Genomic DNA, 22,369 nt, shown 5'->3' with positions numbered 1-22,369 from the left:
AGTCTTAAGTCAATATGTGAACTAAGATTGTTAAGAACATCAGATAAATAGGTTTCGTTCCAATAAACTAAGATAAATTCCAGTAATGTATAAAACTAAAGCTATAAGGTGAGATAAAATAAAGGAAATAAATTGTAATTAAAAGGGTTACATGTTTCCAAGGACAGGAATTGTTCATGTGTAAGTAAAGGACATACACGATGATGGAAAAGAGTCGATATGAGCCTTTATTGAACATCAGACAAATCCTCCATTTTATTGTTCACTGGTTCATACTTCACATAGGTTCATTGTAAATATTTCATTGAAAACTATCCATATGGTCTTGGTCCTGAAGGTGGTGGTCATTATCATGAGAGGATACTGAGAAATACGTTATCCATCAACATCAGACTGAGCTGGTAAATAGGGTCAAGTGATGCTCAGCAGAATGGACGCTGTTGAACAAAGGGAGTCTTCAAACTCATTCAGAGGTCCTAATGTGGTAACTTTCAGAATAAATTTAAAGTGTTACCTTGATTGTTCACTTTGCTGACACACATACTGTTAGTGTTTCAACAATGTGGGGTAAAAGTCTAGTCCTTATAATTAATCAAAGTAATGATACTAATGATACTTATTTTGCACTTTGTACTAAAACATTGGGAAAAAAATCCAGACCTAGATTGGGGCGGGTGGGTGGGGGGTAGGAGAGACCTAGGGTTTGGAAAACCAAGATGAAGAACAGGCCAGCACATCTTAAACTGAAAAAAAAAAACAAAAAACGAAGAAAAAGTTCAAGCCTTGAGTTGCAATATTGAAAGGGTCAATGGGCAAAATATTTAATGATTCAGGAAGCATCCATGAAGATGGCAAGAATACACAGAGCCACTACACCTTTGAAACTAGTCAACATCCTTGCATTGCAAGAGGTATGTATGAGGAAGAACTATTCGTTCTCAAGGAAGATGTCCAAGTTTCACTGAACGCATTGGCCACAAACAAGACCGCAGGAAACCCTCACTGGTCTATGCTATGTCAAGAAACTGGAAGACAGCTACTTGTCCCACTAGTTTTAAGAGATCCATATGTGTACTCATTCCAAAGAAAGGTGACTCAACAGAATACTCAAATTATAGAACAATAAAATTGACACTACATTCAAGTAAAATTTTACTGTAGATCATCCAACCATTGTTGCAGCAGTACATTGACAGGGAGCTTCAGAGGTTCAGGCTGGATTCAGAAGAGGGTGTGGAATAAGAGATATCATTATTGGTACAGATGGATCTTGGCTGAAAGCAGATAATACTATAAAGATGTTTACTTGCCTTTATTTGACTATGCCAAGGTATTTGTGTGTATCACAGCAAACATTGTGATTCTATTAAAGTAACAGAGATTTCAGAACACTTATTTGTGCTCATTTGAAATCTGCACATGGATCAAGAGGCAGTTGTGTGAACAGAAGAAGGCAATACTGCATGACTTAAAATAAAGAAAAGTGTATGTCAAGGTAGTATCCTCTCACTACCAAGCAGGTACACTGATAATCTGGAAATGCTCTCAGCAGAGCAGATAGGTGAACATTGAGAACACATTTTGAGTTAGTGCACTCAGTGGTGTCACCTGGGAAGGTTCTCTGTAGTCACAGTGGATTTTTTCATAAGAGCATTTTCACATGAACCTTGTTTGTTGTGATGGCCGATTTAAGAGAACAGTGTGCGGCTGTGAAATTTTGTTTCCTGCACAGGAAAAATGCTGCAGAAACTGATGTAATGTTGAACAGAGTGGGAAAAACTCAAGTGTATGAGTGGTTTTATCATTTAAAAAAAGGTGACATGTCAATGGATGACAAACTTTTTTCTGGACATCCATCAACTTCCTGAATGGACAAATGTTGGCTTGTAGAGAATTTGGAGCTTGTTCTTCCATGTCAGACTGTTAATTAAGGTTTTTATTTAGGGATTCTGAAAAGATTGCTTATCAATGTGCAACGAAAAGACCTGATTCGTGGGAGACAGGGGACTGGTTTTATAGCTACCACAATGCACCTGCTTCTGCAAGTGATCTCAGTTCACCAATTTTGGGTAAAAAGAACTTCATGCCACTTTGCCCCACCCACCTTACTCACCTGACCTTGCTCCATGTGACTTCTTTTTGTTTCCATGAATGAAGAGGGACATGAAAGAACAGCAATTTAAAGACATAGAAGGGTGAAGAGAAAAATGAGGGAGGTGCTGTCAGCAATCCAAACAGATGAATTTGAAAGATGTTTCCAAGAATGGAATCTCAGATGTGATAAATGGGTTCAGTGTAATGGAGAGTGTTTTGAAGGTTATAAGGTTGTTTTGTTTTAAAAAATTAAATACATGCTTTGAAAAAATTCATTTTGGGGAGATACCCCCTTGTATTTATTCAATTTGTATGCTGAGCAAATCATCTGAGAAGCTGGATTATAATGAGAAGAATGCTGCATTAATATTGAAAGAAGGCTTATTAACAACCTGGGATATGCTGATGACATAATTTTATTTGCTGAAAGTGAGGACTTGATGCACTTGCTGATGAAAAATCAAGGATTATAGCCTTGAATATGGATTATGACCCAATGTAAATAAAACCAAAACTTCACAACTGAACCAACATGTAACATTAAGATCATGAAAAAAGATTGAAGTTGTCAAAGATTGATTCTTACTGCAATGAACAATCAATGTGTATGGAGATAGCAGTCAAGAGATCAAGTGATGCTTTGTGTTGGGTAAATCTGCCTCACAGGAATTCTTTAAAGTGCTGTAAACCAAGGAGTTTACTTTGAGGCTAAAGTGTGCTTAACCCATGCCATCATATTTTCAGACACCTCATATGCATGTGAAAATTGAACACTGGATTGGGAAAACTCAAGAAAATGGATGTATTTCAACTATGGTGTTTGCGAAGTATATTTAAACCAATATAGACTACCAAAAGAACAAATAGATCTGTCTTGGAAGAAGTACAGCCAGAATTGTCCTGAGAAGCAATGATAAAAAGATGTTTTCTTACACGTTTCGGACATGTTGCAAGGTGAGTGGCTGCAATGACGAGCTGACACACAAGAACGATTGTGAGGAATGTGCAGGACTGGACAGTGTTCCGTTCTGTTGAACAGAGGGCCACTGTAAGTTGGAACAGACTTGAGGACACCTAACCACAACAATGTTTTTACATTACAATGTCATTTTCATTGAAAAGTGTCTTTGATAAACAGTAAAGAGGATTAATTTGAATAATTGTCAACCTCCAACTATTCTTTTCATATTTTGTAGGAAAAATAAGAAAGTCTCAAATAATCTTTTCCTACACACATAAATCCAATGATTGATCTGAAGTAAGTGTTTTTTATTTAATTTAATTTTTTAAAATTTTATTGGAGGCACTTACAGCTCTTATCACAATCGATACATATATCCATTTTGTCAAACACATTTTTATATATGTTGTCATCATCTTTTCAAAAACAGTTTTTTTCTACTTGAGCCCCTGGCATCAGTTCTTCCTCTTCCACAATCCCTCTCCTACCCTCCCTCCCTCCCTCATGCCCTCCTAACAATATATAATTTTTTTTCATGTTTTACACTGACTGCTGTCCCATGTCACCCACCCATCTACTGTCTGTCCCCCTGGGATGGGAGCCACATGTGGATCACTGTGATCGGTTTCCCCTGAATCTCCCCCTCTTACCCTCCTAGTATTGATGCTCTCCTTATTAGTCCTGAGGGATTTACCTGTTCTGGATTCCTTGTGTTTCCAACTCTTATCTGTAAGATGGAATTGGGTTCATGGTATTGGGGAGGGAGGAGGAAGCATTAAGAACTAGAGGAAGATTGTGTGTTTCATCATTACTACATTGATGGCTCTATAGGATGCTATACTGTTTGGTGCACCCTGACTGCCTCTTCTCTTTCTGTGGCCATTCTGGCAGAGGAGTGTCCAATTGACTACTGATGAGCTTTGGGTCTCCACTCTGCCCTCCCCCTCATTTTGTTTGTTTGGGTCTTTGATGCCTGATACTTGATCCCATTGATACCTTGTGAACACACAGGCTGGTGTGCTTCCTCCATGTGGGCTTTGTTGTTTCTCAGCTAGATGGTCGCTTGTTTATCTGCAAGCCTTTAAGACCTCAGATGCTATATATTTTGATAGTTTGGCACCATCAACCACATTTGCTTATGCACCCATTTTGTCTTCAGCGATCATGTCAGAGAAGGTGAACATCAAATTGTTCTTGCGTTGAGGGAGTACTTGAGTGGAAGCCCAATGTCCATCTGCTACCATAATACTTTATAAATAAATATGTGTCCATAGCTCTATTCCCCTGTCATTGTATATAAACATATATACATATATACATGCCAGTGTTTAGACCTCTACAACTCTCCTGTGCCTCCCAGTTCTTTCCTATATTTCCTTTTACTTTCCTCCCATCCCACTACCATGTTTGGTCTTCATTCAAGTTTTGGTTATTCCTCTCGGATACTTTGCCCTTGATCAAGCCCCAAGCATTCTATGCCCTCCTCACCATCAATGATAGGTCACTTATTCTTCCCTTGTCCCTGGGTTTGTTGGCACCCCTCTCCTTTGCCTCCAACTCTCCCTCACCCTTGTCCCCCCACCCCCACCCCGGAAGTGTTGGTCCAATCGTTCTCTCCTCCGGATTGCTCATCCCACCTATCTTGTCCAGGTAGACATCCATAGACAATAAATAATACAAGCAAAAACAAAGCAGAGCAAAACATAACAGAAAAAGAAGACAAAAAATAAGTCAACAACCACTAATATAACAAAACAAAAATAAATAAAGATTAAAAGAAAAACCAACAGCAAAAACTGTAAAGCCCAAGTGGTTCCACGTGCGTCTGCTGACCTTTGGGAGTATTTTCTAGTTAGTCCACTGGGGTGCCACACCCTGGCCCCCAAGTCCACCTTTGGCATTCCTCCAGGACTTCGTTGCTTTGCTCCCTTTGCTGCTCCACTCTACACCCTTAGTGCTCACCCTAGTACAGTGGGGTCAGATCGGGTTTATCCCACACTGTGTCCTCAGTGCTGTGTCCCTTAGCACTATGTGTCCCTGAGGGACAAGTCATCCTGTCTTGTGATGGGGCTGGCCCTGTGATCCCCTTTGTGCCTTGGCTGCTCTAAACTGGAATATTGTTTTTAACATTATTCATTATCCATTAATTTCAGAGAAAACCAATTTTATCTCACAGACTTCCAGATAAACTTCAGATTTTTATGATATTTCCTTTCCATTAATAAAAAAATCAAGTTTCTCTCTATATATATGATTTTAAAAGGTTTTAAGTTTTTAGAAAATGTCAGCAAATGTAACTCTTTGAGGATTTAATGTTTTTTGGTCTTTTGTCAAAAATCAGTTGTTCGTGGATGAATGCTTTAATTTCTAGGTTTTATACTTTGTCCCCTTGGTTCATTCATTTTTAATTGTACCAGGACCAGGCTGTTTTCATAATTGTTGCTGTGTAATAGGTTTGGAGGTCAGGCAAAACTTCCTACTTTGTTCTACTTTGGGAGGAGTGTTTGCTAACTTAAATGCATTGCAAGGCATACACAGACTACCAAACATAATATGGGAATCACACAGCAGAAGACAAAATAGATAACTGGGAACTATTAAAAAAAACAGCACTTATGCGTGTTGAAAGATATCATGAAAAGAGTAAATTGAGAACCTATGGAATGGGAAAAATATTTAACAACAACACAACAGACAAGGGACTAATTTCTAAAATATACAGAATTCAGCAACATCTCAACAAGAAGAAATAATCTAATTAAAAGATGTGAAAAAGACATGAACAGAGAATTCATCAGAGAAGACACAAATGGCAAGCAAATACACGAAGGACTGCTCTCTTGATCATTTGATCTCCAGGAAAAGCCAATCAAGCAACATCCATAGCAAAATGAGAGAGAGAGAGAGAGAGAAATATGCTGGAGAGGATGTGGAGAGATTGGAATTCTTATACACAATTGGTGGGATTGCAAACTTGTACAAATATAGAAAGGCCATAACTGAAACAACTAGGACCAGAAATACCACACAACCTAACAATGCCCCTGTTTGGCATTTGCCCCAAGGAAGCAAGAGAAAGAACAAAACCAAATATTCTCCCCCATGTTTATAGCCACACAGCTCACAATAGCAAAAATCTGGGGTAAATATAAATTCCCATCAGAGGACGAATGAGTAAAGAAATGCAGGTACTTACACACAATAGAATACTATAAATTCATAAAATGGTGTTGAAACCATGAATCTTCCTCATGACAGGGAAGGAAATGGAAACCATTATGTTAAGTAAAATTAGCCAATAACAAAAGGACAACTGTTCTATGAGTCCACCACTATAAGGATAACCACCAAGACGAAGGCAGGCTTGTCTCCACGAATGTGATCTTATAATCTGGTCTCCTGAGGAATGAGGTAGAGCCTACCTAATGCCCATAAACCATATAGGATATGTACAACTTAAAAATTACTTCAACTGAGGATACCACACCTCAGCTGGGATTGGTTGCCAAGACGGGGGAGAGGGAGAAGACCACTTAATTGCTGCCATACAACATGGTTTGAAGGTCAACCCAAATCAACAGACACGCCTACAAAGGTCATAGAGCCCCTTGATGGAAATTCAAGTCAAAATATTAGGGGGAAGGGGCCAAGTATATCTCTGAGAAAGAGACAGCATTTCTGTTGATGGGTAAACTGGGAGGCGCCACCCTCCATCAGGAAAAAGTCCTTACCAATACTTATATAGAACTCCAGGCGAGAATGTGCCTGGGACTACGTTCCTAATTCAACATTTTTGATCTAGTTTCTATCCAGCCATTGGGGACCCTGCCGGGTTCCAGAGATTCCTGAGACTTTAGACTGGGTCCTTTTGAGGCTCACAATAGGCCGCATTAGAAGGATTTGACGTGGAAGCAGTACTAGTGATTTGGGCTTTATGTCACCTTCACCTGCAGCAGATTAAAGGAACAAACACACTCCCTTGGCTTTAAGGCTGAAATAGTCTCGTGTGAGACGTAGGTGACTGAAATCCCCAGGTTTGGAAATAACAAAGCTTGGTCATTTGTCTGGATCCATTGCATTGAGGTGCCCAATGCATGGTGGCCTGGACTGCCATATGTTTCTTATTCTAATACGCTAATTCCTTGCTTGTTCTCTTATGACATGTGTGAATATGGTCCTGCCTTTGTAAGTGAGTGTCATAGGAACTTTTCCCCTGTCACCAACCCTGACATTGTTTGTGTAAATAGTGTCCAGAGACTTAAGCAAATCAATATTTCATGCATTGTGATCTGAAACCAGACTATACTTGTATAATTTCCATTTCTCAGCAGTATTTTAAATTCTATACCAATGGATGAATTAATTACCTTGTGCCTCAGAGGGATGGTTTATAATGTTAACTATCATAAAATTATGGCATTGTGTCTAAAGTGAACCAGGCACATGAATGGGTTGGGCCTTGCACTTAATTCTAGCCCCAACCTAAAAACAACTGTTTCTTATGACATGGCCCTTTTTGATGTTCACCCTCATTAGAAGATCACTGAAGTTATGTGTGCTTTAGCAGACATAATGGACCAGACGGTAACAGGTTATCAGAAAGAATAGTTTCTGAGGTCTTCAAGCTTATCTTAAAACAGTCACCTAGATGAGCTATTAACCAAGTTCACATGGAAGAAGCCCACCCGTCTGTGTGATCCAAGGATTATAAATAATAACATTCCAATCCAAAGAAGGAATGATCTCAGAGCTTAAATTGTGAACACCTGGTTTACGGAAGGCTAGGATCTCACGTGGACCAAGCCTCCGGTTAATACCCTGCGACTATAGTTAAGGGGTATAAATAGCCTTACTGTCAGACAGAGACCATTATAAAATCTATTATGGAAGATGTAGTTAGGTTCAAATACAATACCATATCATTTGATTTCCTTTTCACCTATTTTAAATTTGTTTCAGGTTTTAATATTTACTGTTTTCTTTGGGAATGAGGTTTAATTTGTTTGGGTCCTATAGTTGCTGAGGTGTCTGTGTGTGTGCTTCCTGTTTGTATATAGTTTTTATATATGAAGCCCAAGGTAGGCTCCATACTGAATTGGTAATGACTTTGGGCCGTAGCAGGGGGAGACAGGCGAAATGGGTCCCTAATGACAATGTGCACAGGAAGACAGTGATCTGAAATTGATTGTGGTGATTATTGTATGAATAGTCTTACTGTAATTGAATTATTGAATTGTATCATATGTGAAGCCTATCCCAATAAGAATATAATTTAAAAATCATAAATGCCTAATTTTACGTGTTATTGACAAAAATGTTCTTGAAAATTTATCAAAATGAAGTACATGTCATGTGTTTAGTTTTTAAATCTATCCATTGCTACTTGTTCTCTTAATTATCTAACACATCAGAATTTGTGTCAAGTGTCATAATGATTTCTAGGGGGCAACGTAGCATCGAGGAAACATATGATTTCTCTCATTGCTGAATGCTTCCTCCGCAGCCCCCCGCCCCCCGCCCCATACCATGACCCAGTTCTACTTTACAAATATGACTACACCACCGGAGGACACACATTAGTAAAGATAAGAGTTCGAGACACATGGAATTCAGGGCTGATCACTCCCTCAGGAACGTGTGTGTGTGTGTGTGTGTGTGTGTGTGTGTGTGGTGTGAGATGGGGTGGCGGTGTCACATGGGTAAGGGGATAGTCAGGGAAGGGGAAAGGGGAGAAAGGGGGAACCCATCAGAAGGTTGGATGCATTCCACTGCACTCCCCTCCACACCTGAAGTGGACAAATAACAGAAATGAGGGTGAAGGGAGACAATAGTGTAAGATATGAAATAATAATAGCAATATATAATTGATCAAGGATACACTAGGGAGGGAAGGGGGAAGAGGAGCTTATACCAAGGGTTGAAGTAGAAAGTGTTTTGGAAATGAAGATGGCAGCATATGTACAAATATGCTTAATGCAACTGATATATGAAATGTTATAAGAACTGTAAGAGCCCCCAATAAAATTATTTTAGAAAACAGAGCCTATGTAAGAGACTGGGGAAGAGGCAAACATCACCCATCATAAGGAATTACTGGCATATTAGCAGAAAATAGCCAATATGAGTGAGTTCTTGGCGTCTACTGGCATTCATCTCCTCCTATGATATGAGTGTCTTTGAATGCATGCCAAGGCTTCCCCATATCTTGTATGCCCCTTACCCCTTCCTGATATTGATTTTAATGCTACTTCCTCAGACTCCCTTATAAAAGTGCAGACTTTCTGAACTGACAAACTACCAAAGAGTCCTGCAAGACAGGTAAGTGGAAGCTGCAGGTACATGAGGCCCACATCTAGGATTTTCCCTCACCCCATACAGGGATAGGTAGGAAGGTACCTGCTTTTATAGAATGTAGCAATTCAGACTCAGTGAATGGATGGCTTAGAGGCATTAGGGATACAGATGCCCCTTTCTCTACTGAACTATAGAAAGAGGGGACATCCCCAAAGTCAATTTCTTTGCAGGGATTCAAAGGAAAAGACAAGTAATAATAAAGGGTCATCTCTGCTTTTCTCTCTCTCATCATCCTTCCTCTAGTGATTTCTGGATGCTTCTTGACACACAGACAGAATGCTGCCGCCCATGGCCCTTCCTAGAATGCTCTGCACACTGCTTCCTGCCTGATGCTCCTATCCCAGGTTCAAGGTAAGATATTTGTTGTTGTTGTTGACATTAATAATGGCTGCAGCGTGTTCTGAGCCGAGAGGAAGCGACAGTAACCTATTTGAGACAGATGGTAGTGATGGTGGACGTAACCAGTCTGCAGTTTGTTCCTTCATCATCATTGCTTCTTCCAAAAACTCGTTGTAAAAGGTCGCAGAGTGGGTTGACAGTAATGTATCATGACTTTCCATTTTGTCCGTGCACTCCAATTAATAATGGAGAATGATGAGATAAAATGTGAAGAGTTGATTATGACTTATACAGATGACTCAGTGCAAGAACGGTTAGTCAATTGAGCATGGAAGAGGGCGTTTAAATAAAGGAGATGATTCAGAGGGAAGATGTCAACTATAAGAAATACTGACAGAATTGGCAAGGGCAAGGGGAGTTGAGGAGTCAGCGTCATTCTCTGTGCAGTGGTCTCATGGACATGTCCTCAGTGCTGCTTTCCCACTTCCCCTCCTCAGTCTCCCAATGTCATTGTCTCTCATTCCTCTCCCCCTTTTGCCTTCCTCTACCACAGGGGAAGACTCCCTAATGGAGCCGTCCTCGGCCCGCATCAGCTGCCCCAGAGGCTCCAAGGCCTATGGCTCTTACTGCTATGCCTTGTTTCTGAAGCTCCAAACCTGGATGGATGCAGACGTATATATTATGATGTGCAAATGGGGCCCACATAGGAACGTACATGGGGATCATGGTGGGGGGAGGGACTTCCATTTTACAGAATGCCATGGTTGCATGTATAACTTTCTCTCTCATGCACCATCCTTATGGACACTGCATCACCTCTGGGGAAATTTCAATTTCCTCTCTGTCTCTTTATTCCCCTACACAGATAGCCTGCCAGAAGTGGTCCTCAGGACATCTCGTCTCGTTGCTATGTGCAGCTGAAGGAACCTTTGTTGCCTCCTTGGTGAAGAGCACGTCAAACAGCTTGGGGCGAGTCTGCCTGCTGGCTGTGCAGCAACTGGTTAAGAGTGCATTGTAGAAGAGATTTTCCTTATGGAATGCCTGGGATAGCAATAGGATTCTGTAAGGGTGGCTTGGGGATCAAAAATTCCACCAAGGGGACTTATGCAAAAAGAGCTATCCTAACCCTTTTCTCACCTGACTTTTTTTTTCACTCTGTGGGGCTGGGAACCCAATGCTGGTGGCTGGGAGTGGAGTAACAGAGACGTGCTAAACTACTTGAACTGGGAGCAAGATCCCTGCACCACCACGAAGCCTGGCCACTGTGGGATGATCTCTTCTCTCGGCACACTAGTAAGAATTAGAGGAGTCATGTTCCCCCACCCTTGCCCAACTCCTTTTTTTATCTTCTCCGTGTGCCTAATCTCCAGGAAATTCTTCCGTGCTAGTAGATTCAGTGCTGGCTCTTTTCTCTCTCTTCCTTTCCTTTCTGTCTGGCTCATTCACCTAGAGAGGGAAACTGCTGAGGATGTGGGTTTGAATCCTAGGCTAGACTCTGAAATGGCACCTTCTGGGTTCATAGCCTTCAATGGCTCCATACACCTCTCATCTCTCTTCAGGATTCCTGAAATGGATAGACTATGACTGCACTCAGAGATTGCCCTGTGTTTGCAAGTTCAAGGACTAAGATCAGTGGAAACACAGCAACGGGGGCTCGTGTGATCATCATGTACTTTATGTCGAGTGTGTGAAGAATTAGGAGGGAGAAAATATTATTCTCAAAATCCTCAACTTGGTCTTTACAATCAATCCTCTCTTTGCTTCCCTCCCCCATACCCTCATTTTATGTTTCCCTGGGTGTTGTATGACCTAAGAACTAATGATGGAATAATAAAACTTTAAAAATTCTATGATTTTTTGTTGTTGTATGTATTTCACTTAATAAGTCAAGCCCTAAGGAATAAAAAGCAGCTGTGGAGGAAATGTGGAATATCTTGTCTGTATCTCGTGCCTATCAGTTCTTGAAGAAAATGACAAAAATAAATTCCTCCTAGTGTGTTGATTTCATACGTGTGTACTGCATTTGGAGGATGCGGGTGCTAGGCAGACGTTTCTGTATTACACAGTCCCATGCCCAGCTATGAAGGTCTGACACATCTGCCTTAGTTGCTTGGTGCTTACAAGATGGCTTCTAAGTGGTAACAGGGCTTTAAAATTTTTTTAATAAATCATTTTATTGGGGCTCATACAACTCTTATCACAATCCATACATACATCAATTGAGTAAAACACCCTTATACATTCATTGCCCTCATCATTCTCAAAATTCACCTTCCACTTGGGTTCCTGGGATCATCTAATTTTCCTTTCCCCCCCCCTGTACTGCTATTTTTTAAAATAGAGGAAAATAATACAAATATTTGTCATTTGGAATTCCAGCTTGAACTGGGACACGTAAAGTTCTTAGACGTTGATTCTCTTTGTCATCAAATAAGGGAAAAAATTGAACCAAATTGAAATCCACAGCTTTCCTCCTATTCATCAGGAAGCATAGCCAGAGAGCAAGTACTCGGGTGTCTGCAAAGGCTTGTGAATACAGCCTGGGACAGCTTACATCGGCTTATTTGAAAGACAAGCCCTAGAGTCACATATAGGTGGGGATGGAGCATGATAGTGGGACAGGAGGAAAGTCAAGGGAACTAGAGGAAAGATCTGGGAGGCAAAGGGCATTTATAGAGGTCTAGATAAAGACATATACTATGAAAATATATTTATATATGAGGATGGGGAAATAGATCTATGTGCCTATATTTATAGGTTTAGTATTAAGGTAGTAGAAGGACATTGGGCCTCCATTCAAGTATTCCCTCAATGCAAGAATACTTTTGTCTATTAAATTGGCATTCTATGATGCTCACCCTCCTGACACAATCGCTGAAGACAAAGTGGGTGAATAAGCAAACGTGGTGAATAAAGCTGATGGTGCCTGGTTATCAAAAGATATAGTGTCTGGGGTCTTAAAGGCTTGCAGATAAACAAGCGGCCATCTAGCTTAAAAGCAACAAAGCCCACATGGAAGAAGCACACCAGCCTGTGCGATCACAAGGTGTCGAAGGGATCAGGTATAAGGCATCATCAGAACAAAAAAATCTCACCATAGTGAATGAAGGGGGAAGTGCAGAGTGGAGACCCAAAGCCCACTTGTCGGCCACTGGAGATCCCCCTGCAGAGGATTCTATGGGAGGAGATGAGCCAGTCAAGGTGTGATATAGCACTGATGAAAAATACAATATTCCTCTAGTTCCTAAATGCTCTCCACCACCCCCCCACACACACTATCATGATCCGAATTCTACCTTGCAAATCTGGATAGAGCAGAGGATGCACACTGGTACAGATATGAACTGGAAACACAGGAAATCCAGGGTAGGTGATGCCTTCAGGACTAGGGGTGTGAGTGGCGATACAGGGAGGTTAGAGGAAGAGTGGATTGGAAAGGGGGAAACGATTATAAGGATCTACATATGACCTCCTCCCTGGGGGATGAACAACAGAAAAGGGTAAAGGGAGACGTCGGACAGGGCAAGATATGACAAAATAATAATTTATAAATTATCAAGGGCTCATGAGGGAGGGGGGAGTAGGGAGGGAGGGGGGGAAAGAGTACCTGATGCTAGGGGCTTAAGTGGAGATCAAATTTTTTGAAAATGATGAGGGCAATGAATGTACAGACGTGCTGCTTTACACAATTGGTGTATGTATGGATTGTGATAAGAGTTGTATGAGCCCCTAATAAAACTTTTTTTGTTTTTTAAATGGTAATTTTGGCAAAGTTCTGGGCGCTCAGTAGGTCTTAGTCTTAAGAGCAGGAAACAGCAGAAGAGTATCATCTTGGGGAGCCTAACCCAATTTTGTGCATTATACTTTCAGAACTCTAGAGAGTTCACATGTTGAAAAGCCAAGATAGATACTTTCATGACTCTAGCAAGGGAAGGGGAAACTTAACCATTTACATTTTTTCCTAGAGTGTTCTCTATGGGCCTGCATATTTTATCCAAGTCATTTTATTAGGAGCTAATCTAGACATCATGTCATTCCATAGTTCAATCACATCCAGCAGAATTGTACACTTTTTACCACAATCATTTTAAAACATTTTCTTCCTTATTAAACTCCTTGATATCAGCTCCCCTCACTTTCCTGGTCTCCCAGGAACCCTTATTCCAGTTGTTTTCTGTATGGGTTCATTAATCCTGGTTTCATACACTGAAAAAAAGTTACACATAACAAAGACTCAAGAAGGCTAACCACAATGACAAAATACATCAGAGATAAACCCCGATATGAAGAAAAAACCCCCAAAGAGTATGGAAAACCAGGTCCAACCCAGTCTATCAGAGGGGAGATCAAGTGTAAGGGTGAAAACCATTCAAGTCAGCTTGACCTGTTTGATCTCTAGTACTCTAGCGATCTCTCTAGTACTCTCTTTCTAGTAACCAGTTTATCCCCATCCCTCCATTATGGTTAGAGGAAAATTACTAAATGCTCCCATGTAGAGCTCACAAATCTATTTTGGGGCTTTCACTGTCATCTATAACCTTCTGCAAACCAGAATCTCACAAGTTAAGCTCTGATTCTATGCCTGCCTTAGGTTTTGGATGATATAATTTACAATCCTTAGGTCATGGATGGTGGTGTGCTTCTTTCATGTGGAGGAAGTTGACATCTCACATAGACGGCTGCTTGTTCGGAAATAAGTCTTTAAGGTCCCAGATGCTGTTCTATTTGACAGCCAGACCCCATCTGGTCTCTGCACCAGGCTTTGCTATAGTGAACATACCTTCAGTGCTTCCTTCATGAGGGGATGCCAGGCAGGGCCATGCCTTGAAAACTAATTCTTGTTAGATTGGAGTTAGGATTTAGTGCAGGCCCCAAATCCATTCCTGTATCAATGGTCTTTATCTGTCTCTGACTCCCCTTACAACTCTCCTTGTTATTTTATGTCAGAGAATCTTATCATTCATCTCCCCGGTACCCTAGATCTTCTGTTAATAATGTCATTGATTAGCACATGGTATTAATTTTTAAAACACTGTTGAGAGAGAGATATTGAAGAATTATAGGCTAACTTCATATCACAATACCAGAATTATTCACTTGAAAAGAATAAATCCTTATGTGGTTGAACGCTTTTTATACAAACAATGGGAGTTGGTTGCCAGACAAAATTTGCAATAATATTCACTAACAATGTCAATCACAGATCTGCAAGAATAATATGTATCTTAATGCAGCAAGTAAGGCATTGATGTACTAAGTCTATGTTGGTTCATCTACCGACAGTTCAATACTCTTGGTATAGCTTCTTCACACACAATGTAACTTTGGTCTTGGGATGCACAGGGGTTTCTGAGGTAGATTCAACTTCATCTAGTGAAATTTCCACATCGGACCCCTCTAGTATGACCTGTGGAGGATGCTATGTGTCTCAAAGTTTTAGGATTCAGTGTCCTCGGGTTCTATGGTACTTGCCCTGGGTACCCAGGATGATCTACTCTCTGAGGAAAAGACTTTGACAGATTTATACCCTCCTGTAGGAGAAGAGCATTCAGTGAACTACAACTCCATTTAGCCTTCACATTCAATTAAGGTGACCAATTAAAAACTGGAAAATACTTATGAAGGTAATAGGACAGGGATATAGGCCTACTGTTAGAAGGAGATTTAATAAAAAGATTATTGAATTTTTTCCTCTCTGACATTAACATAATAAGAAAACTTTAATATGATAACAATGAAATACTAATACAAGACAAGTCCGTTGCACATGCTATTAAAGGAAGAATACCTAGAAAAGCCTAAAGACGACTGGGAGGCAAAAAAAATTTAAGACTATCAAAGGAATTTTAAATCTCCGGCCCCTCTAAATTGACCACACATGAAATATAATTTTAAGCAAGCCAAGGTCAAATGAAACAAATTGCCACAGCGCTGACTCTGGAGCATGGTGAGCGCTGTGTCTGAGGAAATCTGTGGTCTTTAGGTGGTGACTGATTTTTCAGAAGTAAATTGATATGCTCAACTTCCAGGACATCTCTTGATATGGTACAATTGTCCCTTTAGGACAACTTTCATTTAATAATGGAATGCTAAGGCATTTGTGCATTGCAGCCTTCCTCAACAAAATGGCATGGACCTGACATTAATGATTTTACCCGTATATAATGTGTGACAATCAACAGAAAATTATGACACGAGGAAAGTCAAAGGAAAAAGCAAAATCTAGAGATAAAGAAAACACCAATACCACAATTTGGTGTGGCGTATATATATAGAAATTTTCACTCAGAAATTTTAAAACATAGTTGTTAATACATTAAGAATTCTAATGAAGTAAATATACAATATCAGAGAACATAGAAAGACATCTAGAACTAAGAAAAGTCAAAAGGAAATGCTGGCTATTAAAAATATTTTAACAGAAATAAAAATTTATTGTGGACTCACACATAGTAATTTAAGTTATAATGATTTTGCCAATATGAACTTCTCAAAAGTGTGAAATGTGAGCTGTAAGATAGACACACTTTGATATTAGACGTAGATAACATAGAAGGCACAGATAACTGAGTTAAAATTTTTCAAAAATTGCTAACATCCTCGAAAACAAAGACTCGGGAACTTCAACAAATATCAAACTGAATAAATACCAAAAGAGTTACATCTGGACATTTCATATTCAAACTATTGAAAGTCAAAGCTGAATAGAACATGTTTGAAGAATTCAGGTTGGTGGGAGTAAACCCTCTTAGCTGTAGAGAAACAAGGGGGAAAATTAGATGAATCAGCTCTTCAGAGACAAGGCAAGCAAGATTGAAGATTGAAATATCTAAAGTACCGGTTAAAAAATCAAATCAAAATACTGAACTAAAATGATATAGTTATTAATATGAGCAAAAATCTCATATTTCTGTTCCAGAGCAACTGATGTGTTTCAGCAAGCCAAGTGGTAACATTCTATCCTACTAGCATGCTGTAGGAAGGACCACAGTGCTTTCAGTGACTGCGCTCATTGCAATCCTACCAGCAGTGGATACATTTTCTAGACACTCTGTATTCCTCACCAGGATGTTGTTTTCATTTGTATTTCTAATGGTCAATAGTTGCAAATACTTGATCGTCTTATTTGTACAAGTATCCATTCAGAGCCTCTGCTCATATTTTAAGTGGACTGTTTGTCTTTTATTCATTTAAGTATTGATGTTTTCTGTAAATTTTTGAGATTAACATAAAGTTCTTTCTTGTACATAAATAAAAACAAAAGACACAGTGAGGTTGATACTGACATTCAAAGCACCAGCAGCTCTGAGAAAGAAAGAGGAAGTCGTGTGTGAATGTAAAATTTATAGTCTCAGATACCCTAAGGAGCAGTTTTCTTTGTCTACAGTGTTGATACACTTTGGAATCTGCTCTCTGTGATGCTGCTGCAGTTTCTTTTTGTTCAGCTCTGAGTAGGTCTGACTCATAACAGCCCTATATGCAACAAAACGAAACAGTGTTCAAGCCTGTGCCATCTTTCAGATTTAAAACATTTTAACCCATATTGCCAGCCACCATGTCAATACATTGTGTCAGGGTCTTCCTCTTTTCCAATGCCCATCTACTACAATAAGAATAATGTTCTTCTTCAAGGACTGATCTCTCCTGACGACATGTTCGAAGTTAGTGAGATAATGTCTCACCATCTTTACCAGAAGTACTCTGGCTATACTTCCAAGAAAGATCTGTCTGTTCTATTGGAAGTCCATGGTACTTTCAATACTCATAAGCAGAAGCATAATTCAAGTGCATCCACTATTTTTTGCTGTTCTTTATTCAATGTCCAACTTTCACATGCATATGAGACAATGGAAAATACCATGACTTGGATCGAGGTCAATGAAGTGTTGTGGAATTCTCATCCTTCTCAGGAATTCCCATTCTTCTCCATAGTTAGTTATGATTCAAATACCGTAGCCTAGTCAGTAAAGCATAAGTAAACATCTTTCTGGTGTTCTCTGCTTTGAGCCAAGAGCCATCTGACATCAGCAATAATAGCCCACATTCTACAACTTCTTCTGGATCTGGCCTGAACCCTATCAATGTAGTGCTGCAAGTGTTGTTGGATGATCTTCAACAAAGTTTCACTCACTTGTGATATCAATGACATTGTTCTATAATTCTGTTGAGTCAACTTTTTGTGATATGACTATAAATGTGAATGACTTCCAATCAGTTTGACATGTAACTGTCTTCCAAATTTCGTGGCATGAATTTTTTTCTTGAGTTCCTTTAGCGTAAGGCATTGAAAGTATTCTTCCTTTGATTTTATAAGTCCTTGCACATTTCATTATAATATTTTACTTTTCTAACCTATGCTTTGAAATGTTTTGCTTACCTCTTTGACATTGTCATTTTTTTCATTTGCCTCAGTTACTCTACAATGAAGAGCAAGTCCCAGAATCTCTTCTGACATCCAGTTCGATCTTTTCTTTCTTTCTGGTCTTTTAAATTACTTTTTGCTTGCTTCATAAAAGTTATTCTTGATCTCATCCAACAGCTCCTCACCTTTTCTAATCTGTCCTTGAGGTATTCTCGATATCCAGTTACGATAGACTATATTCTTGATATTCAGGTAGGATAGACTCAAAAGTATATTTTGGCTCTCGTGGACTTGGTTTCATTTCTTCAGCTTCATCTGGAATTTATCTATGAGTGCTTGATGGTGGCCCCACAGTTAGCCACAGATTTCATTATATCTATTGATATTAAGTTTGTCCATTGTCTCTCCCACAGAGTCAGTCAATTTCCTTTCTGCATATTCCATCTGGAGTAGTCCACATATATAATCACAATTTGTGTTGTTGAAAACGGTTATTTGTGATTAACAGGTCTTGTAAAATTCTATCACATAATCTCAAACTTCATTTTTATCACCATAACCATATTTCCCAACTATTTTTCCAACTTTTGATAGCTAGTTGCTCTAGAATTCTAGTTATCACTGCATCTGGATTTCATATTTTATCAATTTCAGACTGGAGCGGTTGGTATAATCCTTCAATTTCTGCCTCACTAGCTTCAGTGGTGAGTGTGTAAATGTGAATAATAGTTGTATTGATTGGGTTTTCTTGTATGTGGACAGATATTATCCTATCAAGACAGCCTAGTAGTTCACAATTGATCATGAAATATCCTAGTTGCTGATGAATGTGACACCATTGTCATTATGGGAGAGTAAACCATATGACTTCCTGATACAGATGGCTAATTCCAGTCCACTTCAGTTCACTAACACCTGGAATGTAAATCTTCATGCCTTCCATTTCCTTTTGGAAAATCTCCAACTTCCTGGTTTCATATTTCAAACATTCCAAGTTGAATAGTCCCATAGTAGCACAATTTGTTTTTGCCAACACCATAGTTCAAATGTATTGATTCTTCTTTCTTCCTTATTCAATGTCCAACTTTCACACCACACTATAGGATTACATTACCTATTACCTGCATCTTTATTTTTTTATTTTATTTATTTGCTTTTATATGGGCTTGTTTTCATGTATCTGAGTGGGTGTGTGGTTAGTAATATGGCAGTGCGAATGTGTTTGCCATGGAGCTATGAATGGACTGGTTGGTAGCTTGAAGTGTACCATGAAGCTCTTCTGCCTTGGTGCCAGCACTTAGTGTACCGACTGAGACTATGCTGGAAATCTGTATTTGCTTTGAGGGAATGATTTCCAAATGGAGCAGGCCCTCCACATGTGCACAGATTGTCATTTCAGTAGATGGTAGACATTAAAGGATTTCAGTACATGCACATTGGCCTGGTGGAACTGCTCAAATATGGAATGTGTGACTTAAAGTGAAGCAGACATTGGATGCAGACACAAGGGACTCCTGCTCATTATTAGGTAGAGGTACAGGTGGCATCTGTCAAGATGTGCTGGGAAGTGATTCTAAGGTGATATCCAATATGGACCCCAAAGTGGGTACACTACTGTCTGTTGTTAGGTTATGAGCTCCGTGGGTCCTTTGACAGTTTCCATGCAGTTGAGGTGAGGGTAGGTGGGTCCATAATATTTATGCAAAGCATGGAAACCCACACCGAGGGTTGGCATGGCAGGAGGAAAGAGACATGAAGCTCTGGGACGTGGGTGAGTGGGAAGGCAGCAGCAGCCAAAGGGGAGTCATATGGAGTGGGAAGATAGGTTAGTAAAATACATCTGTTGCTGGGCCGTGGTACAGCAGGATGCTACTGATTGCCTAAGTAGTCACCGTGCCAGTAACTCCCCAGATGACATGAAAGTGAAAGTGTGAGCCAGCAATTTATAGGTGGGTAGGAGGACATTCCCCAGATCTCAGTGCTCTTGCCAGAGAAGTGAGGAGATTGAGAAATATTAAGGAAATAGAGTGTTTACCTTTGCTCTAGGCCACTTTCTTCTGTAAAACAAGAGAGGAAAAGTTTCCTAGAGTGTTTAATTTACCTTTGGAATGGTAATGATATCTAGAAGACCTTGCCCCAAACATGACATTTCTGGAATACATGGATGGGATTGAAACTCCAGGGAAAAATCTGTGACCCACATGCAAGCGTGTTATTGGCTGAGCTACATTCACCTAATGGACACTAAGAAATACATGTGCTCAGTGGAGTATCTACTTGTTCTTTACTTACTCAAAGCATAATCCCACCAAGAAAATTCCTTGCTTCTGGTAAATGACTGATATTATACCTGTTTTCCTTATAATGACTCGTTTAAATGCTATTAACTCCAATTTCCCTTTAATTTAGATCATGTCTAAATTGCCAACACACTCCATTATCTCCATTAATCATTTAAGCTACCTGTATGCCAGGCAGCACAGATGCTATGAACTCCATATTACAATGAAAAATTCCAAGATCAGAGGGGGGACCTGGCATAGTCACACAGCCACATTGCAAATTAGTGGTCAAGTCAATCTGACAACTGAATTGTACTGCTGAGTTCTTCAGGGCCTGATACTAACACCTACGCTTTATCATTTAAATTAAAACTCCTCACGTATTCAATCCCAATGACTTAAATTCTGCAAAGACCCAGGTAATTACTTACTAACATGATAGGTTTGGAAAATGTCTCACCCCAGTTGCTGGATACATTAACTTTAGAATATCTTATTTGCTTTCTGTAATAGAAATTGCCACAGGTGATTTGTTATTTACTTTTTGTAAGCTTCATGCAGAGTTAAAAATTCACTTCTTAAAATATTATGTATACTGCATGGAATATTACTCTGGGTAATGTTAAGCATTTTATTGCAGGTTTCTAGAAGGTTTGCAGAAAATACTAGTTTTGCGTCGGACAATTTATATACATTATATTTAATTGAAGTCATTGCAATCCCTTCAATAGACCCTTACTTACTTCACTTCTTCTCTGTGTTTTCTATTTCTAGACCCTTTCCCCTAATTCTTCTGAACTTTAAATAAATGCTTCCTTTTTCATCTCAAATTGTGACTTATTCTAAAGGATGAGCCCAATAGGGTCATTGCTCCTAGCTCATGCCTGTTGATGGTTTGGCTGAAAATTTAAAAATGGATGTGAATGTATTTCAAACTGTGAAAGGTAGCTGATGGCATAGTCTCAGAGGTTCCACTAGCCTCTACCAGACCAATCTCTGAGGTTTCACCAGGCCCTACCAGACCAATCAGGCTGATGTGTTTTTTTGTCTTTTGTTTTATTCTACATTTTTCTACCACTCTATTCAGGACCTTCCATTGTGATCCGTTTAAGAGCAATTGGTAATGCTAGATTGTCACCATACCGTGTCTTTTGTCTCAGGGTGTGGACTACTATTTGAGCAGTCCAGTAGTCCTTTCAATTAACTATCTCCACGAATCTTTATATTTACATCAAACACATTTCTTCCAGAAAGGTAGAGATCAAAGGTTGCATCTTAGAAAGACCCTCATGAGCTTTAAGACCACAGTCATTATTCATCAAAGTATTATGTCAGCAACTGTCATCATGAATGACATCCTGGCCAAAACAATGGCATTGGTACATCGGCAAAGAGATGCTGGCTCCTGGAGAAGGACATCGTGCTGGGCGAAGTGAAGGGTCAGGAAAAGGAGGAAGACCTGTGATGGCTGGACTGATTCTGACTGCAGCAACGGGCTCAAGCATAAGAACACGGGCAGGTGGCATAGGATTCAGTCGTCGTCCGTAAGCTCCCTGTGCATCAGAACGAACTTGAGGATGCCAAACAACAGCAACGATAATGGAACTCACCATATGCTAATTATAGACTGGGATGACTTAATTGCTGCTATGTTGCCCCATGGGATTTCGTGTGTGTGTGTGTGTGTGTGTGTGTGTGTGTGTGTGTGTAAAATACTTTCATCTTCAAAACTGACACCTTCTCTTACTGATAAATTTCCATCTCTACTCCTAAGTACCTTCTCTGAATTCAGTTCCTGGAGTAATAAATACTGAGAATATATCTTATTTCTCCCTATTTTGCATTCTCCTACATGAGTTATTTGCTTAAATAATGGGGATAAGGGTGATTGTGGAGCCCCTTGGGCCGTCCCATTTTTCAGTCTAGGCACACACTATGCATTTTGGATCCAAGATTTACAAACATGACGTTTTTTAA

At 39.7% G+C, this 22,369-nt stretch overlaps 1 pseudogene; it reads left to right on the top strand.

Moving 5' to 3' along the window:
• The first annotated feature begins 9,685 nt into the window (after positions 1-9,685).
• Positions 9,686-11,375, top strand: LOC142460719 (regenerating islet-derived protein 3-gamma-like; annotated as a pseudogene).
• The last annotated feature ends 10,994 nt before the right edge of the window (positions 11,376-22,369 follow it).

Source organism: Tenrec ecaudatus, chromosome 11 (assembly GCF_050624435.1).
Source record: "Tenrec ecaudatus isolate mTenEca1 chromosome 11, mTenEca1.hap1, whole genome shotgun sequence".
Classification (NCBI taxonomy): Eukaryota; Metazoa; Chordata; class Mammalia; order Afrosoricida; family Tenrecidae; genus Tenrec; species Tenrec ecaudatus.
The sequence above is the reverse complement of the archived record's forward strand: the minus strand, read 5'-3'. Positions and strand labels throughout refer to the sequence as shown.